We start from the raw sequence: 21,122 nt of genomic DNA on the forward strand, positions 1-21,122 counted from the left end.
CAGAAGAATGTCTCCTGAGGCACTTCAGGAGGTTCAAGTGAAATAATTCGCAGTGAATTTAGCAGTAGCTGGAAACAAACTAATTTCTTGGTTTGTTTCAGTAGAAGTAGTAGCAGCCTGCTTTCCTTCTCTATTCACCCTCACCCCCCCAAAGAATGAAGTTTTACTGAAATGCTTAGTTTAAACCCCTCTGACAGCTCATTGGAAGGATTATACAACAGTTTGCCAAACAGCTGGGGTTTTATAACTAAAAGTTAATGTTGAGGGCAGTCATGGTTTTCATGTATTTGGAAGGAGGAAGTATAAATAAAATTTTCCTTTGTTACATGCTTTGCTTAACAGTTTTTGTCACTCAATTGATCTGTAGGTGGGGCTGATAAGGGCAGCAAAACCTTAGTCTAAAACCAAAAGATAAGATTCTCTGGGTGGAGGCTTTTTTTTTGTCTGCTTTGGCACAAAGGCTGCATGAATGTCTGAGGGTGCTAATGCTGAGTGTGCCCCCTCCTCTGCATCCTGCCCTGTCCTGTCCTGGCATTTATGATGGTGAGGGCTGGTAAGACAACTGCATGTTCTTGCAGTAGCTCTCTGTTGTGAAAGGAAGAGGCAAGCTAGAGCAAAGCTTAATTCCTGCAGTATCCTTAGCTCTGTTTCTGTTCTGGTTGATGGTGCTCGAGTTCCTGGGAAGCTGTCAAAGGTTGATAATTTGGACAGAGAGAGGTCAGGAGTACAATAACAGCTGTGGGAGTGGGGTTGTCACTGTGACTCCTAACTGTGGAAGAAAGTATGGAAGTTGGAGCTGGTACTAATGCTGCAGCAAAAGTTACTTCAATTGGAAAAAGCCAGTCTTGTCAGTACTCCTGGGAAGCCTTTAATTTGCACTGCCTTGTCACCTAACCTTCAGATGAATTATGTTACTCAGTCGTGTGCCTCTTAACAGGACAGACGAAAACAAAATATCAGCTATGCTTAAAGTGTCTTTGTGATTTGCTTTTGGAAATGCATTCATAAGAAGTGATATCATGCATCTCCTCTGATAGCTTTTCTTAAAATAAGCTTCCTTTTTATTCTTTGGCTTATCAGGATGTTAGAAATAGGATAAAGGGTTGAAGGAACCTTGAAAAGCTTTACTGTTTCAATAATGTGTACAAAGCTTAAAGCTAAGGTAATTTGAGAAATGTGGTGCTTGACCTATGATACTGCTCTAGTTTGCTGTTAGAATTGGAGGAACTAGCCAAACCAGTAAATCCACTGTGTAGAAAACAGTATTCTGGAAAAAACCCTTCAATAAATCCTTCTAAATCAAATAAATGTGTTAACTACCATGAAAGTCTTCAGTTTCTCAAAAAAAGTCAATGCAGAGTAACCAGTCTAATACTGGAATAAAGATAGTTGTGTCATCGCAATAGAAAACTTTTTACTATTAAAGATTTCACTTCTCAAATTTTCTTCTTTCTATTATTTTCAGAGGTATGAAATGTTCATCTTTAAGAATGTTTTCTAATTATTTTATAGTACAACCATTTGAAGAGAATTTATCATTAGTATTTGTTCTACCTGACATATTATTCAGATGCCAGTCTTGGAGTTGCCCTGACAATGAGTTCTGAGATAATCAAATGTATCTCCTATAACTTCTAATGCATGTAGTGCCATAGGATATTTCTCAGTTTCTGCAATACACTATGCTTCAAATTGGAACTGATTGTATGTTTATATTGTATTCCAAATGCAGCCACAGATTAGAGATATCGACAAGTCAGTCATTGCTGTGTGTCCCCGGATGAAACAAATTTTCCTTGAAAATTTTATTTCTGTGGAATAACTCTCGTTTTGTGTAGTCAGATGCAAACCATTGTATTATGTCAGTCTATGCAAATTTTGGAAAGGAGATTAGGAGAGTTTCTCTTGAGTACATATTTAGTCACTTCTTTTCTTTTTTTTTTTTTTTTTTTTTTTCCTTATAGCAAGTATTTCTTTAATTATCGTGAGATTTTCAGAAATAGACATTGAAATGGGCCTGGTTTAACAGCCAGTAGGAAACTAATTGTTCGTGGTTGTTTAGTGCCATCCGAAAGCAGCACTGCTGTTAAAGTGACAGTAAACTTCATTGCCCCATGATTTCACACCAGAATTTTTGTTGGCTGAGAATCCAGGAGTTGCAGACTCTTTTCTAGAGAAGGAAGCATCAGCAGTAATTCATGAGTGGTACTGCTGCATGCAGTGTGTCCACATGGATTCACTGTTATCTCAGGATGATCCTGTGATGTCCCTATGGCTAGTGGTGATTCAGGAGACCCTGTCTGCCATTGTGATAGCCTGATATTGATAATTAATTTGGAAGGGGAGCCCTTCTAGGCTGCCAGAAGACGCATTTACTGTAGTTGTGGACTGTCTGGGACCACACTGTTGCTCAAGGGTGAAAGTTATTTAGCTTCTCTAAGTCTTATTTGTATAAATGCCTTTGTCTTTCGCTTAAGTCCATAGAGAATATTTGAAAAACACATTACAGTTCAGACTTAATTCTGAAACTGAAGACTTCTATAAAAGTGACAACTGGTGGTTTCTGGGAATTTATAGATGGCCTGTAATAAATATCTGTATAAGGTGTATATAGTGAGGGACGTTGCCATCAGTGCTTTCTGACAGGAAACAGCTTGTAGGTTGGGGAGGTGGCAGGGACACAAAATTAAACAGTTAACAAATCAATGATCAGAGCCCACTTTTTTTTTTAAATTTATTTTTTGTTTAGAATTTACATATATTAATTGACAATTGGTAGAATTACATTTTCAGTGCGTGAGTCCCAAATGTGAACATTGCTGAGTTAGAGGTTCTAACCATGGCAGACTTGGTGTATTTGCTTATTGAGGCACTGGTGTGTCTGACCTAATTGGGTCATAAATTCCAGCTTTTGTTCTCAGCCTTTTTTTGAGGGCTTGTCAGACTTCAATACTGATCGCTGCATGAAAAATTGCTTCTCACTGAGGACTCTGGAAAATTTAACAGTGGTAACCTTTGGAGCATGAAAAAGTCCTGAAAGGTATTGGCTTGAGTTTGTTACTTCAGTTTTTTGGGGTAGTTGCAGTGCTGCTCTATTGCTTTTCTGTTTTGACACCTACAAGTTGATGGTATAGTGATTTATAGCTTAGTGAGAAAGTAACCAGAAGTTTTGCAATACTAACATTTTTGTGCTTGTAAAGAAATAGCTCAAAAATTTATAATTTTCATTTAACTAAAAAAGTCATATTTCATGATACAAAATATTTCTAGAGGCTAAATTAAATTTCTGTAAATGGGGGAATAGGCATGATGGTCTTCACCAATTTTTATGTGTATATATACTTTCTTAGACAACTCTGATATACTGTGGGTTTCTTAGGGAAGTCACTTATTAATTTTCATTGTAAAAGCAGTTTCATTGTTCAAAGCAGATTTGCTTCTAGCAGCTAAAAATTCACTTCAAGACAAGGAATACTTAAGTAACTGCCTAATATGTTGGCTCTGTTAATTAGCTGGAGTGCATTGTATTACATGATTGAGTGTCCGTGTGGAGAGTTAATTATACTCTGACTCGTAGGCAAATCTTGCTGTAATAAAAAATAAATTATCTATGATTTGTCTGGAAATCTTTTCTGTCAGAGTTAAAGAAATACCTAATCTCTGTATGCCGTGAGAATTGCAATACTGGCTTGGTCAGGTAATTGCAAAGCACAACGTAATGCAAATCAGGACATTCCAAATTGTCAGCATATGCAGTACTTCCACAGTTTTTCTCCAGATAAATGTGTGAGGCTCTGGCAGACTGTACAGTGGTGTCTGCCATGTCTCCCACATAGGCTGCCCTGTAACATCCTACTGCTGCCAAAAGGATGGGTGGGTGAGGCTTCTGTACCTTGCCAAGGAAATTAATGGCTGATGGCTTGAAGCGATGCTTCTTTAGTTGGATCTCTTTTTAAACCTAGTTGTAGATCATTTCTAGGATTATCTGCATATCTTGACTGAAAATGTTAATGGAAATATGGGCTTTTTTCACCACTACATTTTTAATTATATCCTGTTCTTAAAATTAATGAGATGAGAGAACTGTAAGGCTGGATATTATGCAAGTGTTCTTCATATGGCACACAAAAAGGCAGGATTCAATGAGTTTCTTTGATTAAAATGTTTTTTTACATATTCAATTTCAGCAATTACCAGTTGAAAATTCTTAAAAGGCTTTAGCAGTTATGGTAATCTGAATGATCTTCTGACCAATCTTTATTATAATAGAAATTCAAATGATGTTACATGTAGGAGGGTATTTCCTGAGGAATCCTTGGCTGGATGGCATATAAGACTATAATAATATACAGAGTTAGAGAATGGCTGGGGTTGAGAGGGACCACTGGTGATCAATAGTCCAACCCCCCTGCTAAAGCTAAAGCAGGTTCACCTACAGCAGATTGTACAGAATCATGGGCAGGCAGGTTTTGAATGTCTCCAGACACAGAGACTCCACAGCGTTTCTGGGTAGCCTGTTCCAGTGCTCTGTCACCCTCAAAGGAAAAAAGTTTTTCCTCATACTCAGATGGAACTTCCTATGTTTGAGTTTGTGTCCCTTGTCCTGTTGCTGGGCACCACTGGAGAGTCTGGCCCCATCTTCTTGACACCTGTCCTTAAGATATTTGTGCTCATTGATAAGATCACTTCGGTTGTCTCTAGGCCAAACAGTCACAGCTCTGAAAGAGATGCTTCTGTCCCTAATCACCCTCACTTTAGCTCTCTCCAGTAGTTCCTTGTCTTTTTTGGACTGGGAAGCTCAGAACTGGACACAGAACTGTAGGTGCAGCCTCATTAAGGATGAGTAGAGGTGTAGGATCACCTCCCTTCACCTGCTGGCATTGCTATTTCTAGTGCATCCCAGAATACCATTGGCCTTATTGGCCACAAGAGCACACTGCTGGTTCATGGACAGCTTGCTGTCCACCAGGATTCCCAGGTCCTTCTCTGCACACCTGCTGCAGGTCAACTCCTAACTTTTATTGGTGCATGATTCCTTACTGGTCTTTGTTCAACATCATTGGGTTCCCCTCTGCCCAGCTCTCAAGCCTGCACAGGTCTTGCTGAATAGTACACATAAATTTGTTTGCAAACATTCAAAAAATGTGTATACTCATGCCTAACTCATCCATTTTGTAACTGCTAATGCATAGTGACAATTCTTGGATTAGCAATGTCTGGATATCTTAGAGCTCATAGATGTTACTTGCATGACTTCGTTAACCTGGCACTGTGAGTAGGGGCTTGTTAAATGCATGCAGGTGTATTGGTCTGACTGCTATTTGGCTACTTCTGATTGTCCTACAGCCTGATAGCTCCTTTTAGTATTCCTTCTACAGATCCTGCACTTTTGGTGGCAGCTGTGCTTTTGGTCTCTCAGCAAAAAGAGCTGCTTCTGTCAGATGTCCTGTGAGCTACTATGGTTGCATTAAAATGATGTTTTCTTCCATAAGCACCTGATTTGGATGAGATATTATTAGTGTAATTTAATATTAAAATTTAAAGTTTTAATTAGCATGCTGTGTGAGTGTATTTTGGGGTAAATACTAGCACTATTGCTTGAAGGCTTTCTTTTGTTTCTCCTATGAGACTAGGACGATGAAAGACTGTGAGACTTCTAGATTTAGCCTATGGATAATCAGAGGAAAGCAATTTGTTTGTTCACAAACTTTCCAGCAGCTCTGTAATGGATCTCTCGTGACTGATGCATGTGACTGTGTTGCTCATAAATTGATCATGCTTGAGTGCACTGATGATAAAATAAATGAGTGGATTATTTTTCACAATAGGCTGTTATGACTGACAGTGATTAAATTATGAGAGAGTGCAGAACACATTCTTTGAGTGGCTAAAAAGAGTTTTCTCTTCAAAGCAGCAGAGAAAGGACATTAAGTTTCTGTGTTCCTATTCTGAAAGATTGAAGTGGTGCATAAAGGGAGATGCTGGGTGCTATGACAGCAATGTAAATCGACAAAGTCCTACTTTCAGTTTTGGTAAGTGTTAGGAGGTTTGAATTGTTAGATACTAAAGACTCGGAATAGGTCCCCTGGGTCATCAAGACTTGAAAATAAATGACGCCTATTTCAAGACCTTGCAAGTACCATTTGGTTTGTTAATCTTGTTGCCTTTTAGGGAAACTAGTCCCAAAATCTCATTTGCTTGTTGTATGAAAAAACCCCAAACCATTTAACTTGTATTTAATATAGTTAGTCCAGAAATTTGTAACCATTCATTTTTAGATCAGATTTTCTCAGTTAAATTGTTTACAATTTCTTTCCACTGTAGTGTTGCTATATAGTTGATTTCCTCATCCAGTGGGTGGGGACCTCTGAAACCTGTTGCAGCTTTTGCATTACAACAAACAAATGAGCATAATATGTGTGTGCTTACAACATGCTTTCCTTACTCTGACAGTAGTATCAATTTTATTAATAAGCAATGTGATACCAATTTTATTAATAAGTAATGTGATAGAGAATATTCAGTAAGTCAAGCGTATTTAGAGACTCCATTAGGAATTGCTATTAATCACCTTAAACATCTTGCTCTTTTGACTTGTGCTGCCCAGCATCTTGCCTTTCTTATGTTCCTGAGAAGTGGGGGTTGTGTGGCACTGCAGCGAAGTGCTTGGAGCAGAGAGGCTGCCAGCCTGTGTAGGGCTGTGTTGGAGTCAGTTTGTTGTGGTACTGAGGTGTCACAAATGGAGGAAGGGATTACAGTAAGGAGAGGAACTCTCACCTAACCCTTTTTGTCTAAAATGTTTAATGTTGTTGATAGATCTGATTGTTTTAAAATCTAGTTTGATATTCATGTTGGGAAAAATTCAGATTGTATTGCACGTTGCCAGTAAAGGCAGATTAATCTGGGTGGTCCCTCTGCACTGTGCAGAGCACTAAGCCAGCTAGATTGTTGATTCATTTAGCTTTAACTATTTCATCTGCAAAAAGCCACCAGAAAATCTCAATGGGTAGTGAGAGGTCAAGAAAATATAAGCTTAAATTAAATGGTTGCTAATTTTCAGTCTTAAATCCATCAAGTAGTTACACAGCTCCAATACAAAGGGAGTAATTTGTTTGAAGTGTCTTGGCAAGGTGGAACTACCATACGCAGTTGTGGACAAAGTTGTTCATTTTGGCTTCATGCTATTCAGCTGCAGAGGAAGGCTCATGATCCTGAAGTACCCAAATACTCTGGATATTGATGTGGCACTTGCATGAAGGGCCCTAACTGGGAGATCAGTTTACAATTCTTTTGAAACTCAACCCTGTTTACTGAGACACCTTAAGAATGGAAAGTTTGGTTCCATAATAGTTTAGTCATTATTTTTTTCTTTAATGTTTCATTCACCAAGAGTACATACATGATTTCAAGCATGAAAAGAAATCCCTGTGTTTAGGGAAAAAGTAATAATGCTGTTCAATTTATTAAACTCACCTAAGATATGAATAGAATAATGCATTTTAGAGCCTCGTTCTGTTAAGGTTTCTGTTAGAAAAATAGGAAGATTTGGTAGTATATCCTGTAGGGATCAGAACTTGCTGTATCTTTTTTGGCACTGGTGATATCTAGGTTAAAGCAAGGGAGGGTGTGTTATTTAGATAGTAGTCATGCTTCTTGTTCAAACTGGAAATAAATCTCTTGGCTCACTAAGACCACCTTTGAGTCAGTATTTCAGTCAAAATACTTTTCTGCCTAGAATTAGTCTCTTTGCTTTCTTGCTGGTTACATATTTGTAGTTTCACAAAGCTAAGGAATAGAGTTTAATAAGGAAAATTAAATTTGACTGACTTTCTTTCCAATGGCTGTGTCTACACTCCTTTTGTATGTTTTCAGAATGTGTTTATCCTATGATCAAAAATGGTACTGCAGCTACTGTTAATACAGTGAACTGAATTGGATGAGGCACCAAAAATGCTGCAGCTTGGGGTACCAGCCCCAAAATGTGATGGGTATGTGCCAAACCAATACACTGAGTTTTACAGTTACTCCTTTTTAACTGCTGTTAGTTCCTGGAGTAGTTTGGGTGTGTACAGACACACACTTGCTGCTTTGAGATACGGGAGAAAAGCAGCTATGAGAATGTACATTTTCTAGAGATTTGTGATTTTAAAAATGGAAATGTTGGATGTTTTTCAGCAGTGCCATTTTTTGTGATAGTTTGTCAAGTACTGATGCTCTTTAGTAGTTACCAATTAAATCTAACAATAAGTTTATGTGCTGATGGATGTGTCCAGAATAGCACTGTGAATTGTGATATAGCATCTACTGTCTTAGGCTGTATGTAGTTTTGTTTGGGAATTAAATGCTACATGTTAAGAATTGATGTTTAGGACTATAGATATTTGGACACCAAACTTAAATTCAAAAGAGGGAAAACTCAAACATCAGTTGGATACATTTGTACTATTAAGGTAACCCATTGCAAGCTTCTACCAAGCCTGGAAGAACTTATGATACATCTTCTTACTCTTCAAAATAGAATGACAAAATAGAATGACTGTTAGTGCCATGGCAGAGCTGTAGAGGACCAGTGGAATTTTCTGATAGGTGTACAAGAGATTAGGGAGTAGGAGGAGGAGGAAAGGCCTTGCTGTTTTGTATACTGTAAGTTATCATATGGGTCGACCATGTGTGTAATTGAGTATCATGACAGCAATGCCAAATGTAACATTACTGCTGAAATAAATCCATTTTAACAACTATTGAACAAAAAAAAAAAAAAAAAAAAAGAGGCTTTTTGAGAAAAATCCTGATAATACCTGTGTGCAGGCATATGCACACAGTTTGACAGAGCAGTTAGTACTGCCAACCAATTGAAATCAGGATGTATTCTTTAAGATAGTTTTATCATCAAATCAGTACAACCTGTGTGTTTAGAAATCCTCAGAAATAATGCCCTTCTGCAGACTGTGCTGACCTTTTGACATAAAAGGTTTTTCAGCCCCTTGTTGATGCACTTGATCAATGCACACTGGCTACAGGGCAACTGATTCAAGAGTAGGATATGTAACACTGTGGGATACCTGTTCTAGTTGTTTAAGAAATACAACTTCTCTGTTTCAGTACATGGTCAGTTCTAGCTCTATTTAGAACATACCTAAAAGTTAGCATCTAACCTTGAGAGCTTTTGTTGCTTTGCCATATACACAACTTACAATTCCTTATTATACTTCTTAGAAAAAACTATCTATTTATGAAAGATTAAACTGAATACTTCAGAAGGGCTTCACTGCTGTCTCAAATAAAAACTTGCAACATCTTTAGAAAGTGGCTTTATGGAATATTGCAGTCACTTCATTAATGAACTTGAAGATTTTAACATTTTTAAACTAGTTGTCACATCTGTTTGAGCATCTATAATTAAAGCAGCCTAAAGCAATTTTCAAACACAGCAATACAAATTTCTTTACAAAAGAGCTTATTTTTTCTCTATAAGTTTTTTATAAGTATTGGGGTTTTTTAATGAACTTAGTTTTTAAATGTTAAAAACTTTTCTTGGATCATTCTCAAAGTGCTCAGAGCTAGAAGAAGAAAAACTTGCTGTAACAGAGGTTCTTAAAATTTGTTTGCGTTCCTTTTTTTCTTGCTGTGTTTCCTGAAGGGATTAAACACTAAGTAGAAGAAATATTGCACAGCTTCCAAGAAACTTCAGGATTCTTTTTCGACAGGCCCATAATGAATGAATTAATGAAAAGATAAATGGCATCTTTCCCTCTTACAGTTTTTCTTTTGATAATTGATTTTTGTTCCTGCTGGGTTTATTTTCATTTACTCGAGGATGTATTTATTTTCATATACTAAAGGATTACTACAGATTAGTTAGAGCCAATTCTCAAAGTAGTGTCATGGTCAAAATTGAGAGAAGAAAAAGACTGTGATGTTTCTATCACCTCTGCAGTAGGTCTGCAAGCAGTAAAACCTGCTCCAAGTTGAGTAATGAAGAATATGTATTTTTGCTAAAATTTTATACTTATTCTTTGAACTGGAAAATTTACTCCTTAAATAAGCACAGTCCTCCTTTAGAGTGAAGATGAGGGCTATTCTTTGTCTGCCGGGCAGCTTGCAGCTCTCCGCGTTTCTTAACGTGTACTGAGATTAACATAGGCTGTGCAGCACAGCAGGCACTTAAACCCTGGCTCAGATTGAGCAGTCATAAAATGGATTGGTGACTTAGGCTATTCATCCCAGCCATGGCAGTTTAAAGGAGGTCGCTGACAACGTCAACAGAGCATACAATCCTTTTCTTCTACACAGGCTCTGCCTTGCTGTTTTTGTCAGGCAGAATCAGAACTGTTTAGGTCTGCCACTTTCATCTCCTTTATACAGGGGCTGTTCTGGAAGAGATTCCATATGAAAGGAAGTCTCGTTTTGTGTACCTGTAATCCCTTCAGTTAGGGATTGGGAAGGTCTTCATAGGCTATGGATCAAGAACATAATTAATCTGTGCTTTTCAGAACAAGATACTTGGGGAGATGCGAGCAGAAAAATCTGGTGATTTATAAGATTCTCAGATTTTATTACTACTTTGTTTAAAGAGTATTTCTGTTACTTCCCCAGTTATTTGGGATGTTGAAAATGCTCACTGGAATGTGTGTTGTATTGCACAGGAGAAGAAAAACTGAATATCTTCAGCCTCCTAGGATCTCTTTATGGTATGTTGGCTGAACTGGTTTCCAGTTGCTTTGGGAAGAAAGAAAATCCCAATACTAGATTGTAGTGTAGTTCTCATTAAAAACTTAGCTGCAGAAAAGCATTCTTTATTTCTGAAGCTGTTTCATTCATATTATGTATTTGCCTGTGACTTAATTTGTCATCACTTGAGTGGCTTTTAAGTACTACATTTGAAATTTGTTTTGTTTTGATCAGTTGGCAAATAAGAAGATTCACATAATTCAGTGAACAGCTTATTTTGCTTTGTTCTTCTGTGGTCAAGATTTGAAAGAAAAATCCAGCTGATCTATTAAATTGTTTATATTACTTTTGTTCAGGTGAGGCGCTAGGCTATCTGGATGTAAGCCAGGCTCTTGACAGTTTGGCACCCTGGCTTTCTAGCAATGGTGATGGAATTAAGAGTGGAAGACATAGTACTTAATTGATAATCAGGAAGATTCTAAAAAAAGCAAGTAAGATTAAGTGAAGGTACTAGAGGGGAGGGAGAAGAAAAGAGGATGAAAGAGATGCTTATACATGAAACTAATATGAAGTAAAAAGGGTTTCAGCATGTTGCAAATGGTGAAGTCCACACATATCTGCAAGCAGCCTTGTTGCTATGTCTTGGGAATTTTGGGGGATCTGTTTCCCATTACAAGATTATGGAACCATGTGCTCCAACATAGTTCTTTCTTCACTGTTTTCATCTAAACATCTCTTGATCATATGACTATAAATATACTTAAAAGATTTAAATATTCAATTTAGTGTTGAGTAACACAAGCTGGTAGTACATCTTCAGAATAAGAATTATATAAATAACTTTGTTGAAATATTTTTGGATAGTTTAGCATACTTTCCATTTTATGTGAAGTATTGTATAATATTTTGTATATTTCACGTAATCTTTGTGGGACAAAAAATACTTTTTTTCTTTAACAATTTGAAATTCTTACTTGGAAGTCACACTAAATGTGCCATATTACTTATCTGTATATCTTAATTGGAATGTCTTCAGTTTCATTCTCTGTTTTCCTTTTCCAGTAAGTTTAATATTTAAAATTTTTATCTCAAGTATTACAGTGTATTCTGTAGACATGTGCAGTCTAAAATTCATTCTCCTTTGGTAAAGAAGACAATGAAACATTGTTTTAATTGGCATGAGAAATGCTGCAGTTACTCTGTTCGGAAAGAAGACTGCATATTCATTTTGCTCCAAGTATTGAATTGTTCCTGTGCAAATGTGGTCATGGTGATTAATGAAGTTACAGGGAATCATATGATGACAGCAGTACCTCACAGGAGGAATCTGCCAACACAGAATTCTTCACCTGATGAGGACTTGGTTCATTTTGTACATAAATGTATCAAATGAAATCTAGGTGAAATCTAATTCTGTTGAATTGGAATGTATAGTTAATATTGTCTGTTTCCTCCAGACTTGAATTGGACTTCAGCTTTTCAGTAATGTCACACAGCATGAATTAGCTTGGAATGTTCAACATGAAAATGTTGTATCTCTCGATGTGCACAAACTTTTAGCTTGTATGATACTTTTCAGTTGAAATTAGGCTGGGGATATTTCTTGTTCATATTTTAAAAGTAAAATAGCTAATTTCATAACTTTTTGTAGGTTTCATAACTCCCACGTAAACCAGTTCTGGCACTCTGTACATGTAATGCAAGTTTTGTGTGTATTTAGACAATCTCATAATGTAAACAGATCAAAAGGTCTTGTCTCCACATCTTCTATGTGAGTTTAGGAAGATTGCTTTTTTCTAAGGAAAACTAAGCTTCCGGTGTGAACCATCACCCTTATATTTTTGGAGAGAAGTGACCTCTGAATTTCAATTGAAAATAAGTGAAAGGCTATGATTCTGTCTCCTTATATGGAACAATTAGAAGTACTTGATGTCAGTGTTTAAGAACAGAGGCCTTGAGAACTATTTTTGGTTTTGTTCTACTACTGTCCTGGTGAGCATGCCTCGTGTATCACTTTCTCCTCATAGTGCTCAAGTTTGTCTATCTCTAAAATTATTCTTTGCTAAAATCAACAATATTTCTTTAGATGGATCAACCTAATAACTGCTGCAAAGCACTTAGCTCATCTTCAGATTGATATTTTACACAGGTGTTTGGTCTTGGAGGTCTTCAGCAGAAAGTAAAGGAGATATAATTCATGATCTGGTTTTGAATCAGAAAGAAGCTTACTCTGTAGGAACTGTGAGGCAAAGATGTAGTCGAATTGTTGAGGTAGTGTCCCTCTAATCTTGATGTTGAATGGAATTTAAGGATGTGTAGATAAGAAGTGAGCTAATCAGAATTCTGACATTTTATGGATTTGAAGATACAGTAACAGAGGTTTTCCAGGAACCACAACTTTTCACTCAGTTCATTAGGCAATCCAAAGCAAACATTTGCTGCTTAAAAATAAATACGCAAAATAATTACAAGTGCAAAGGTAGGAGTACTCTTATTTAAATCTTACAACAGAGGAGCAAGTCTTGAGACGTGTCACAAAACTGATGTACAAAAGTGAAGAAGGTACTCTGGAAGAGCATTAAAATTGATGTGTATAGAGATGGTGGATCTCCTGCAGCCTGGCACTTGAAGGACCAACGCTTGGAGATCTTGTGTGCTGACCAGTAGCATCTATGATATAACTTAGCCTGTACTGGAATTCTGGTGTCTTCCCACCCTGCCCCCTCCCTGGCCTCACTGCAGCTTTTTGGCTATTAGACAAATCATGACCTTCTTTCCTGTTTTGTCTTAGCGTCTGTTTCCTGTTTTTTCCTTCCCCACCCCATTTTTTTTTTTTTTTTTTTTACTCCTGACTTTCTCTCCAGTGATATCTACTTTGTTTCATTGCTAGCTTGCTTTTTCCAAGTTTTGTCTTTATAAAAGACAGAGAGCAAGAAAGGGTTGAGAGCTATAGCATCACTCTTTCCCTTTTAATGAGTTTTCATATCCACTTTTTAGTGAATTTATTAAACGTTAATTTGCATGGTATTCCTACTCTCTCCCAAAACTTAAATCTGTCACATGGATGTATTTCTCCCACTAGATACGTTTTATAAGTGCTAGAAGTTTTCACACAGTTTTGTTGAGGTTCTTACGTTTAGGCAGAATTCTGAGAGTAGCACGCCTCAGACTTCATCCAGGCCGGAGCTCCAGTTCTTGATCTCTGACATCTCACTTTGAGAACTAATCAAGTACTCCTGATTTGTGAAAGAACATGATGTCATTTTATACAGAAATATGATTAGTAACCTTTTGGTTGACATATGGTCTCTATTGCTTCTACATATAGGAGTGTGGTCTTGCAAAAAACCCCAGTTTTTAACCAGTATACCATGGTCAAAAAAAAAATTGTATTTAGTTTTGTCTGTACACTTCACCAATTTTCATTTTCTCATTGCTTTGTATTTTGAAGTACTTAGGATTTTAAAAATCTAGATAGGACAAGGGAAATCAATGACTTTGAGCTCAAACATGATTTTGGATTTAACATTAAATGCATAAGAAGCATACCTATGGAAAACAGCTGGGTAAATATGCTTTCAAGCATTTCTTCAGTCAGCATGTAAACTGGTGAGCCCAAAAGGAAGCAAGAAGCCCATAAGCCAATGCAGACTGGGAGTGTCGCTCAAAGTCTTTTCTGTGGAGAGTTCATAATATTGTACTGTATGTGTTTGTGTTAATAAAATTTTTAGATGATGAATTACTGTCATCTTGGAGCTGTGTTTGGTTTGGACTGTTTCAAAGCTTTGAAACTTTTCTGCATGTACAGAATGAGCACTGGAAGTACAGCCTGAGAAGGCAGAGTAAAGCCTCTACTTGGCCTGAAAGCTTACTGTGACAACACACCATCCCCATTTGTATGTGGTCATTAAAAGGCTTTTCTGCAATGGGTGAGGCTGCTTTGGTAAACTGCAATTTGTGATGTATAGTCTTGTATTTATATGGGAGTGTAATTAAATTTGTGGTTTGGCAGGACAACATTCTTTTTTTGTTGTCCACAGGACAGTTCTAAATATTCCTCCCCACCTTGTTCTTAGTGTTCATAAATAAATTATTCTTTTAAATCTTCTTTATCTGTTGCCATTCCCTAACTCTGTAAAGAAAACTGTGTTTAAATAGTTACTTCCTTGGGACTTTCATGCATATCCTGTTATCTGTTTTATATTACAGTCTTTCATGCTGGGAATGTCCTTCCAAAAAGCACAAAACAGCTAAAGCACTTGGATGACTAATAAACATGTTAAGTGCTGAAGTCCAGGCACAAAACCAGCATTATTAGCATTGTCTTTTGCCTTTTTTCTCTATTAAACTTTTTCCTGACCTCTAGATTCAGAAAGGAGCTGGGCTCCTTTCACTTTATCTCGCCCAGAGATGTTGTAGTGGTTGCAGTGTTGTTAGTTGTGAAGCCACTGCCATGAAAAGTAGGAAACTTGTATAAAGTTGCTCATGTTTTCACTCTTCTTATCAAATACCAGCATTCAGAAGAGCCCATGGGAGTGATGAAAGTTTGGCTGCCAATTTTATTTGCTCAGCTAAGAGGCATCTCCACTGCTTTTTGTTGCTTGGGATTGGCAGAGCTAACTCTCACAGGAGCAATAGATGCATAGTTTTTAGAAGAGCAGTGGTATCTTTAGTTTCAATACTTCTTATACATTCAGTAAACATAAGTATGTAGGAAATAGTTTGCAGTGTTGTGCTTTACATATATCATTTGCCATGCATTATAATTATTTTGAGTAGGTGGGAAACACTGAGCAAATTGGTTCTGCTTTTTCAAGGGAATACTTCTGTTCCAGTAGTGCATGAAAGACTCAGCTTGTGCTAGCTGCAAACATAAAAACTAAAATAGCGAAACACAACCTCTTAGGTGGCTAACCTCTGAGGTTCGGGGAATGTGCGAGAACAGTCAGGGAATATTGGATAGCTTTTATTCATTGCAATAGGAAGTGAGAATTATTCTGGTTTTATCTATTGTACTTTTAATTTGTGGTAGTTATTTTTGGTTTGATTTGGGATTTTTTTTGTAAATCGTGCTACACAATTAATGACCTGGGTTTGCTTACTTGCATGCGCATTAAGCTCTCCGCAAGTTCTTCTATAGAAGATTCACATACTGGTAGCAACTTCCCCAGCAAAGACACAGCTGCAACTTTCCAGCAGAAGACAAAAAATACTTCACTATATACCTTGAAACATTGCACTTACTTGGAATTTGGACTATGCTTGTTTAAGATAAATTACCAGGGATGTAATGCAATCAAGTATTTGAAACTGAATTTATTATTGGTAGAAAGTGTGGCAGTATCAATTTCTGTATAACAGCTTGAATCCTGATTCAGGAAAACAGACCCTAAAAAAAGTATATTGGCAGGAGATGATTCTCCTGTCACCTTCATAAAAGACTTCATAGTTTTATTGTCACTTTTTCCAGCTCTGTTTCCCTCAGTAATGGCAAGCATGTACCAGTATTGTTCAAGTGCCTTGCCTAAGAGAACTGTGCTCTCTGTGGTGCTTATATTTGGCAATAGCAAAAATGAAATGCCCTTTAAAGTGGAAATATAGAACTGATGTTGCTGCCAAAGAAGTCACTTTTGTGGTTACATTTAGACCCTAAAGCTTTGTAAACATTTGTGGATTAAAATCTAGTCTCGTACATGCCAGAGCAGACTGTCTTAATGCATTTGTCAGTTGTGTTTTGGCTATGGTTCCTAAATTGGATAAGCTGAAATAAAAAGCTTGCAGGCATTTTGAATGTGATCTCCGTAATGTCCACATCTGTATGACATTCAGCCTTGATGTGCTTGTGAAAAAAATTTAATGGTTGTATTTGCTTATAAAAATTACTTTTAAATGTGTGTGTACTGGTCTCTCACTACTAAAAATACAGACTAGTTGCATCTCTTTTTTTTTTCCCCTGACATTGAATCCTGGTATTGCAAAGATTTCTCTTTTTGCGTGCTGTTGTACACTTCCTGAACATGTGAGAGGGTAATAATTCTCTGTATGACTTCCACTGAAGAGGAAATGGATACTTGTCAAAACAATGATGTGCATCTGGAATTCCACCATTCAGGAACTTTATTATGCTGGGGCCTTCCAGTTTGCAGTACAAAAATTTCTCAGGTACTAGTGTATTATTTTTCACCAAGTTGGCAAGTGTTTTGATTAACTATGTTATTGTAAGTGCCTTGTAAGCATACTGCATGCAAGAGTGAACATAATGTTGTCAGTTCAGAAAGAACATGTTTTTAATCTTGCCAATACATTATGCATAGAAAGAATGATAGTTGGAAATGGAGTTTTTTATGGTGGCATCTACAAATCAATCACATCCAAATCAGAACAAGGCAAATAATTTACAGAACCCAAATGGTGTTGTCCTTGTCCACCCCCACCTCCCCCAGCTTCTTAATTAAGAACTGGGATAATTTACATGTTTGCCTGTGCTTCAGTGAAATTGTGTGACTGTCATAGAACCAGCCATTTGGCAAGGTGGAATAGAGTGGAAGTACTGGAATGGAGATTGGAGGGACAGCATTGCTCGGAACAAACGAATACTCACTGCTGGTTTCAATCTCTAAAATTGTGGTTATCATGAGGGTTTGAAGTGAGCAGCCAAAACCCACTGTAAACTTGCAAAGTTGATTTTAAAAATAAGGCAGAGACTTTTCTCAAAATCTGTGTTGTTCTTAGTTTGTTGGACAGATAATAGGAAAACAGAACTGTCTCTTGACCCATGTTCATTTTCTGTCTGCTGGAATGAATTTGGAACTAAATCCCGTTTTTCCACTTGAGCATGTCCTTCTCTAACAGTGTCAGGGCCTGGGTGGAGTCACTTGTTCAATACACAGCTTTTCAAAATGACTGTTGGATTCTCATCAGATTACAACATTTTTTTCCATGCTGGGGAAGAGCACAAAGCTATCTTGATAAACAGATTATATTTGAGCATATGTACTGTGGCAAAGACAAATTTCTTGATTGAAATTAATTTGCTGTTTGAGACTTATTTTTTGCCTTGATAGAGCAGCGTATTTGTATATTGAAAATAGAGAAGGAACAGATTTCTGTTATCTCTGGGTATGGCAGAGATAGCACCAAGAGAGCTGCAGGAGGTATATTGGTTTTAATGTGATGTGTAGTATTTATGTTCTGATGTTCTTGAAAGCCTTGGGGTTGAGTTTTGCATGTTCTACGGATGCTGTTACAAAATGCAGTTTTCACTGAATTTCATTTAGTGTGCAAAACAGCGCTTTCCAACATTATTTTCTTTGTTTTATTACACATTTTTAGACTGCTGCACAGTGTCAGGAGATAATTTTTAACAAAATAGCTTTTAAAGAATTCTCACTGGTTTTCATTCTTGTAGTATTATCTTTCTTTTCTGGAGTTTTCCTTCAACTGACTTATCCATTAAAACTAGACCTCTACACTTGTATATGGATTTCAGTAACCAAGTTATTCACCAGACAAAATGGAGATGGCCTGCAGCAGATATTTTATGAAAATTTGAGGCACTTGGGTGATAAGTAATATGTATGTGTTGTGCTGCTTTAATAGGAGAAAGGATTTTTAGAAATAGTAATGTTCCAGGATGTAATTTGAGTCTACGAAGAGTTGAGGTGACTTCCCCAGAGTTGCTTTACAGAAATTTGTCAGCATAATAGTTTTATTGTGAAAATACTCTGTCTAAACTCACTTTGTAAGATACTCACAGATACTCACTTTGCAATTTTAGACAGAAGTAGTTTTTTCTGTCACATTCAATTTGCTGTCTGTATTCTTGATATTTTTTTCTTTGTCTTCAGAATTACCTTATAAATTCTCACCATGCTATGTAAGAACTTGCCAATGTTTTTATGATGAGTTGTCTGTGTTCTGTGCATTGCAAGGTATGGTTACACAACTACAATAATTTTCTCACAGCATAAAAATGAGTTCTAGAAATTTCAGTATTTAAATAAGGACAAGAATGTGTTTGGGAGAGAAATATTACATGTTTGCAAGTTATCAAGTATGATGGCATGGATATAAACATGAAGGCTAATAAAATACCTGTTATTTTGAATAGTGACTCCATTATCTAGACAAAAGGATGCTTATGAATATAGTTTCTATTAGCTCAGGGGCTGCCAGCCACTGTGACTTGCCTATAATTCCCTGGAAACTAGATTTGATAGGCACAGGATTCTTTGGGAGGACACCATTGTGTGCCATTTCTACTCTTGGAGATAAGCTTTGACGTTACGTGAATATGTGTATGTATTTAGACACACGTGTTCATGTACATGTGTAACTAATTTATATTGTCATGGTGTCATGATTCACTGTCTGGCTCTGAAGTTATATTTATTAAAATATGTTATATTAATACTTCTATGAAAGCATTCCATCACTTGTCGTAATCTGGGAATTACACTTGAAATTGGAGTATTGTTGCTGTTTAAAGTGTGACCTTTGAAATGTGCTGACTTTCAGAACTATTATGGCACCATCTGCTGACCAATACACAGACTGGCAATGTCAGTTTGCTCACCTGGTCACTTCCTTCAGAATAAGCTCCCAGTTCAGGGGGAAGCCCAAGCAGAATCATGAGGAGAAAGGGCAATTCTTTTATGAGCTTACATTTGGGAAAATTTTTTTACTAGGAGATATTATTACAAAGGCAATAGTCTAAATCAATACAGGCTTATTGCTTAAGCTTCCTCCATGAACTGTGAAGCTTTAGAAGAAGGAATTTGGGGATTTTTTGGCTATATATGGCGTAGGATTGTTCTTGGTAGTCTGTTTTCCAATGTTATCTTCTAAGCCTGCAGAGAAGAGCCGTGACAGCAGGAGATGTGTCCAGGCCCCAGCTCTGGTGGTCCTGTCACAGCCTGGGAAACCAATGGGCTCTGACAGGCTCCTGCCCTGTGGCTGCTGCAGGGACTGACAAAAAGGCTGAGTCTGCAGTCTGTCTCTTCAGCCTCTGCAGTTAACCTTGATTGTTGTGCACAGGGATCATCGGGGAAGGAGCGACTGCAACAGTCCTTGTCACATTCAGTGTGTAAATAGATTTCAGTTCAATTGCTAGAGATGGTCTTTGATTAATCATTTAAAAATAGGTGGTTGGATTTTGTGTGTATAAAACATGTACCCATTTCCTCTGCTTTTTCTGTTGTAACTTTCTTGTCATACTCACTAGTTTGCTAAACTTGATCTTTGACTTTTGTATGATCTATTTTGTTTTAGGAATGTGCTTAAAAATGAATGTAATCCAACTTACTAGATTCAGCTTTTGAAGTATGTATGTATAAACACTTCTGTTTATTTATACATACAGAGAAGGATGCAAGTTCCTTTGGAAGAACTGGAGTGGTTTTGGTTTTGATATATGACTGCAGAACAATATTGAATTGGGAACTATATGGTATAAATGTTGCAGATTGATCTAAGCCAACTTTAGACATTTTTTTGCTTTCTTAAGCATCTCAAAATTGAAAACTTCATTCTTTAGTAGAATTTATTCCTTGGTGTTCAGAGCACCCCATGTCTTTTCAGTTGTAGTAATCCATTTTAATAATAACTAAAAGGAGAAACGGATTTACTTTTTGCTTTGTCTGCTAATAAAATGTGTGTAGGTTATGTATTGGAACCTTTAGCAAAACAATGCTGCACAGAATCATGGTATACCATGAGTTTTCTTGTTTACATACCAGTGATAAAATAGAAGTTTTAAAATTAGCAGAAATCTAAAATAAAGTTATTTAGTTTCTACTTTGAGCTGAATTTGAAGTATAAATTATTGTACTCTACAGAAAAGAACTGATTCATGTTTTTGAAAAAATGTAGTTGTAGTACCAACTTCCTCAGGTATTACCTACTGTTCAAACCAGATTCTTTTACACTCTAAAATATGAATAACTGTTCCAGCTAGGATTTTACTTCTTGATAGCTTTTATATCAACAAATCTTATATGTTGAAAGCAGCAAGCATGAATGATGTCTCCTAACCAACTGTGAAATGCAGATCAGGCTTCTGCTGAGCTTCAGATCAATAATATGACAAGAAATAAACAACTTTATTTGGGAGCTTTTTTGCTTTGTTTTTAGGCAGCTGAAATACACATGACCTTGTTTCAGATTTTCATGCATATTTTTTCAGATGTTAGAAATTTTCTTTGATTTGTTTTTGGATTTTTTATGTGTAGCCCATGTGAGATAAATATTTGGAATATTTATGAAAGTAGTGATTTAAAAAAATAAATTATTAATTCTATAGTGATCCAGAAAATTGCATGATTTGCACAGACACACATTGGCTTTTAGTGCACTGAGCCGTAATTTATTTCTGTAAAAGTAGGTTGATTTTTTTCCTTTTGCTTCTATGACATGATGGTTTCTCTGTGAATCCTAGTAGACTGATGGAGGTA

At 36.8% G+C, this 21,122-nt stretch overlaps 1 protein-coding gene across 8 annotated transcripts in view; it reads left to right on the plus strand.

The window, feature by feature from the left end:
- EPB41L2 (erythrocyte membrane protein band 4.1 like 2) overlaps positions 1 to 21,122 on the plus strand; it is a 105,402-nt gene that overhangs the window by 16,456 nt on the left and 67,824 nt on the right. The window lies entirely within an intron of this gene.

Source organism: Zosterops lateralis, assembly GCF_965231275.1.
Source record: "Zosterops lateralis genome assembly, chromosome: 3".
NCBI classification, from domain to species: Eukaryota; Metazoa; Chordata; class Aves; order Passeriformes; family Zosteropidae; genus Zosterops; species Zosterops lateralis.